Source organism: Helianthus annuus, chromosome 3, assembly GCF_002127325.2.
Source record: "Helianthus annuus cultivar XRQ/B chromosome 3, HanXRQr2.0-SUNRISE, whole genome shotgun sequence".
In the NCBI taxonomy this organism is placed as follows: Eukaryota; Viridiplantae; Streptophyta; class Magnoliopsida; order Asterales; family Asteraceae; genus Helianthus; species Helianthus annuus.
The window spans coordinates 8,700,705-8,706,346 of record NC_035435.2 but is presented as its reverse complement, the minus strand read 5'-3'; the positions used below and the strand labels follow the sequence as shown (position 1 = coordinate 8,706,346).

General features: G+C 40.7%; 1 non-coding gene across 1 annotated transcript; it reads left to right on the top strand.

The window, feature by feature from the left end:
- The first annotated feature begins 5,233 nt into the window (after positions 1–5,233).
- Positions 5,234–5,340, top strand: LOC118491011. The gene has a single exon (XR_004890236.1). It is a non-coding gene; the product is annotated as a small nucleolar RNA R71 (small nucleolar RNA).
- Positions 5,341–5,642: the final 302 nt, after the last annotated feature.

Genomic DNA, 5,642 nt, shown 5'->3' with positions numbered 1-5,642 from the left:
ATTTTCCCAAAATTCGATAAATCTTTTCTGATAAAAACTTAATTTGGGTAACCGGCATTAAGGTCAAGCAAGAGTAAAACTGATGTGCGTGAAGTGTGTTATATTTTTAGATATATATTTAAGCCCTTTTTACACTTTTAGCCAAGTTTTAAATTTATAAAACACGATATTTACTAACACTAAACACACATATGGGCAAGTGCACCCATCGTGGACGTAGTATAGTGTTGGTAAGATACCGAGGTCGTCCAAGGACACAAGAGCTTTTAATACCGGTTTATCCTCAACGTCTAATCAAATCAAAAAGTTAGAAAAATGTTTTAAACTAAGAAAAATAAAAACTAACTAAATGCTGAAAAGAAAATAAAATAAAAACAGATAGACAAGATGAATCACTTGGATCCGACACGTGTATTAGTATAACCTTTGATTATTTTCGCACTTTTGCACTTGTTTAAGAGATTATCTTAGTTATTGTAGTAGGCCCCTCTTTTGAAGGCGACGTTACCCTCAACCCAGTAGTTTGAGTCAGCAAGGATACAATCCTAAAGGGTCGGATTATTGAAAGATAATGAATTAAGTTATTAATGCAAATTATGGTAGGCCCCGCTTTTGGCGGTGACGTTACCCTCGGCTAAGTAGTCTGAGTCAGCAGGGATACAGTCCTAAGTAGCCGGGTTATAGTATTAATAGTAGTTAGCTTATGAGGGGGTCAAAGAGTTTGGATCCCCGCCATCCAATACCTATGGGCATTGAAGGAGATCCTACTAAATTTGACCCAGGTCCCAAGCAGGACCTCTAAACGCTGAACAAGGGCAAGACCTTTACCAAACCGTTCCCTTAACCCCCGACCAGGTAGCCAACATACCTCCATATAGACCGTGGAGATATGAATGGTGAAAATCTTTTATTTTATATAGACAGTAAAATAATGCCAAGACACCACGGACAAACGATAAGGAAAGATCACCTTCAACATAAGTAACTAGTTATTAAAGTCATTAATACAAAACCAAATAAAAAGTGCAAAAGATTAAAAATAAAAAGTATTATACTAAACACTTGTCTTCACCAAGTGATGTAAGAGACTTAGGCAAACATGGCCTTGATTGTCAAGAACTCTTACGATCAATCTTGGATCCCGAGACGACTCACACACTCTATGATGGACAATGGATGATGGTGGTGGATGATGGTGTTATGGTGGTGGTGGGTGGTGGATGAAGTGTGAGAGAGGTGGTGTGCCAAGGGATGAGAGAGAATGAAGCCAAGCTCCTCTATTTATAGGCTGAACAGAACGCTGGACACGGCCCCGTGTCCGCTGGACACGGCCCCGTGCCCGTCTGACATTCTCTCTCTTCATTAATTGTAATTGCGAATTACAATTAATGCGCCTGCTGTACTTTCAACACGCCCCCGTGTCCGCTGGGCACGGCCCCGTGGTGAGCAATGGAAGCTTCTACTGGTTTGTCTTTTCTGCTGCTTCCTGGGCACGCCCCCGTGTTCACTGGACACGGGGCGTGTTCAGGCTCTGTTCTCTTCTCTTTGTCTTGGGAGGTGCCGTTGAGGGTCCGGGCAGTTTTCTTTTGTTCCTTTTCTTGTATTTATGGTAGAATTAGTGGTCTTTTTGCTTCTTTTGTGATTTTGAGCTCATTTCATCCTGAAAATACAAAAGGAAGACAAAAACACTCTTTTTCCAACATTAGTACTTAAAAAGGGTTAGTTTTATGCCTTAATTGATGTGTTTTATATGTTGCATTTTACACACATCAAATACCCCCACACTTGAACTTTTGCTTGTCCTCAAGCAAAACTCTTTTAATGTGGCTTACACTCCCAAATGGAATAGGTAGAAGAGAAGTTTTTTAACTTGTCCTAGAGTGTCGGGAATCCAAGGTTTGTATAGGTTCTATTTTTATTTTATTTACAATCTTATTCGTCATGGTTTATTTTGAACTTTTCATAAGATAAACTACTTAATTTGGCATAGCATGCCTTATTAAAATTCCATTTATATACAAGTTCACATACCTCACGGGAGATCACTCAATCACTCGGCCGAAGGTGTATATTTAAGTGAATCGCTCGAGAGCGGCACGGATTTACATTCTCCATATGCTTGCCAAGCGATCAATCCTCCTCCTTTTTAACTTTTACCTTTTGTAAATATCAAGAGGTCTTTTGGGGTGAAGGCTTGGTTTAAAGGTGGGTGGTTGGTTAGTGGTTAGTAAAAAGGGCGAAAATCGTGACAAGTGTCGGTTTTCGTGAAATACCTTATTTATTTATTTATTTATTTATTTATTTATTTTTTTTTTGGTGATATTTATTTTTGAAGTATTTCTCCAAACAAGCTTTTTGTAGCTTATGTTTGTTTTTGACTTCATATATATATATATATATATATATATATTTTTTTTTTTTTTGATCACGTAAAGGTATGTTTATGAAAAACCGAGTTTGTCACTAAAATAAAGGTGAAAAAAAATGAAAAAGGTTTTTGGTGGGTAGAAAATTGTTTTAGGGGTAATGAAATGAAAGGTTTAGGCTCAAAGGGGTTTTCTAGGGGGATTTTGGGTAGGTTAAAAAAATGAAAAATAATGGTTTTGAAAGAAAAATAGTTAGTCCTAATGCCTCCATCATTTACTTACTTGGGTTTAAGTTGGTAAGGACCGGGAATGTATCGTCGTGGCAAGTTCTAGATTTGTAAAGACCGAGCGGCTATTCACACAAGAAACGAAAAATGAGCATTTAATCTAGATATGTGTATTTTTATGCTCAATAAAGGCTCAAAACTCACTTTTTGTGGGAATGGGTTTTTAATGTGACCAAGCATATATAATCGAATTTTAGCTAGACTTGTTATACCGTTTCATAATTTTCTTATGTTAGTTCTTTTTATCACGACGCTATCGGTTGTAAGTTTGTAAAAATATAACCCTTTTATAATTTGTTATTCCCAACTTAAACTAAGACAAGTAAAAAAAAATGAAAAAGTTTTTGAAAAAATTTGGGGTGTTTAGCGGTTCCAATAGAGTTTTGTGTAAGGCTTGTTTTAGGATTTTGCAAAATTCCAAGGTTTTAGCATCCCCCCCACACTTAAATTACACATTGTCCTCAATGTGTCCAAAAATAAAGTTTTTGGTTGATTTGAATATGTAAAATCGTGTTTAAAAACAAAGATTTGTGTTACTGGCACTCTGGACACGGCCCCGTGTTGACCGGGCACGGCCCCGTGGTCAAGTGCCAGTAACAAAAATTATAGAAATGAAACAGAAGCCTGGACACGGGGGCGTGTTCGCTGAACACGGCCCGTGTCCAGTTACCTGAACTGGGTGATTTCTTGCAGGGGGCTCAGCACGGGGCCGTGTTGGTTGGGCACGGCCCGTGTGGAGCCTTCTGTTATGGAGATTTTTGTCGGTTTGTTCTGTTCTTCTGCATGGTTCCATTTTTTCTCGTTCCCTTTTTTTTTCATCCATTACCACCATGAGTGTGTTTTATTCTGCAAAAATTAAAAGATTAAACTAAACTAAGGATAGGTCCGCGGAATGCCTCCGTGGTGCGCCACGTTTATAAGGGTCCTTGGCTAGACCCAATTCCCGGTTACACGTTCTTTGATTGGGGTGCCTTGCCTCCCAAGTTACACCGTCGGAGAGCGGCATCCAAGCTTGAGTCGATAACCTTCATGTAGTGGACCGGGTCGTCATCCTCTATTCTTTTCCCAACTCCGAACTTTACCTCATCGTCCCCATATCTCAAAGTTAGTGTCCCGTCATTCATGTCCACTACTGCTTGTGCGGTGGCAAGGAAAGGTCTCCCTAGAATAAGAGGGACCTCGGTGTCTTCCTCCATGTCGAGTATGACAAAGTCAACAGGATAAACGAATCTGCTTACCCTTACCAAGACATTTTCGATGACACCTTGCGGGAACTTGACCGATCGATCCGCGAGTTGTATGCTTATTTTTGTGGGGCTTGTGGTTCCCAAGCCAAGCCTTTTGAACATTGAAGAGGGCATGAGATTAATGCTAGCTCCTAGGTCGGCCAAGGCATTGCGAACGGGAGATTCCCCTATTGAGCACGGAATTGTGAAACTTCCGGGATCGATCTTTTTTTGGGGTAGTTTATTGAGTACGAGGGCAGAGCATTCTTCGCCTAAATTAACTAATTGCAAATTTTCAATTTTCTTTTTATGTGTAAGGAAGTCCCTCATAAATCTAGAGTATTTGGGCATTTGGGTTAGGACTTCGATAAAAGGAATATTGACATGCAATTGTTTTAGCAAACTTTCGAATTTTGCGAATTGCTCGTTGGTTTTCTGACGAATTAACCTACCGGGGTACGGAACCCGAGGAGCCTTGGTAGGCTCTGTTGATGGGGGAGGGTCCTTCTCTTGCAGATTTGTTGGTGTTGATTCTTCCGCGGCTGGAGGTACTTCTGCAGGCCCTACGGTCCGGTTTCGTAGCGTGATGAGGTGAACTTGCGCCTTTGGGTTGGTTTCGGTATTGCTGGGTAATGCGCCTTGTGGTCTTTCGGAAAAATTTTGAGCTAGTTGATTTATTTGTTTTTCTATGTTTTGAATGCTAGCCTGTTGATTCCTAAAGTTAGATTCTAATTGTAGGAATCTTTCCGAATTTTTCTTGTCAGTGTCAGAGACGAGGCGAGATATAGTATCTTCGAGCCTTTCTCTTCCACTTTGTTGTTGAGTGAAATTTTGTGACTCATTTCTTGATTGCTGAAAGTTTGTTCGTTGTGGTTGTTGGTTACTACTATTGCCGGGCTCCCTCCAACCAAGGTTTGGGTGGTTTCGCCATCCTTGGTTGAAGGTCCCCGTTGGAGGACCCGACGGCCTAGGTCTATTATCAATGTAGTTTACCATTTCTTGTTGATCGTCCGTTTCTTTCATGCAACTCCAATTTTCATGTGACCCACCACACCCCTCACAAGCCATAACCGAGACTGTTTTTGTCAATTCTAATTTTTTTATTTTTGAAGAAAGGGCCTCGATTTGGGCTTGTAAAGAGGTGCTTTCGTCTACCTTATGGGCGCCCGGGGCGATAGTTTTATTTCCCCGGGGAGTGTGCCATTGAAAATTGGTTTGAGCAATTTCCTCAATTTGATTATATATTTCGTGTGGGCGTCGATTACCTAAAAGTCCCCCGGAGCTAGAATCAAGTGTCTGCCTAGTATGTGGCAACAACCCATTGTAGAAAGTGGATACTTGTTGCCATATTGCGAGGCCGTGATGGGGACATTTGCGTAATAGCTCCTTGAATCTTTCCCAAGTTTCATATAAGGATTCCCCGTCCTCTTGTGAGTATGTGTTAATTTCAGCCATTAATTTAGCAGTTTTAGAAGGAGGGAAATACTTATATAGAAATTTTTGGGCTAGTTCATCCCAGGTGTTTACCGATCCAGCTGGGAGGGTGTTGAGCCAAGCTTTCGCTCGGTCTTTTAGTGAGAATGGAAACATACGAAGGCGGATGGCGTCGTTTGATGCTCCATTGATCCGAAATGTATCACATATTTCTAAGAAATTAGTTATATGTAGATGGGGATCCTCGTCCGCGAGCCCGTGAAAGGTTGCGGAGTTTTGGAGCATTTGTATCAAGTGCGGTCGAAGTTCGAAGTTATTGGCTTCGACAT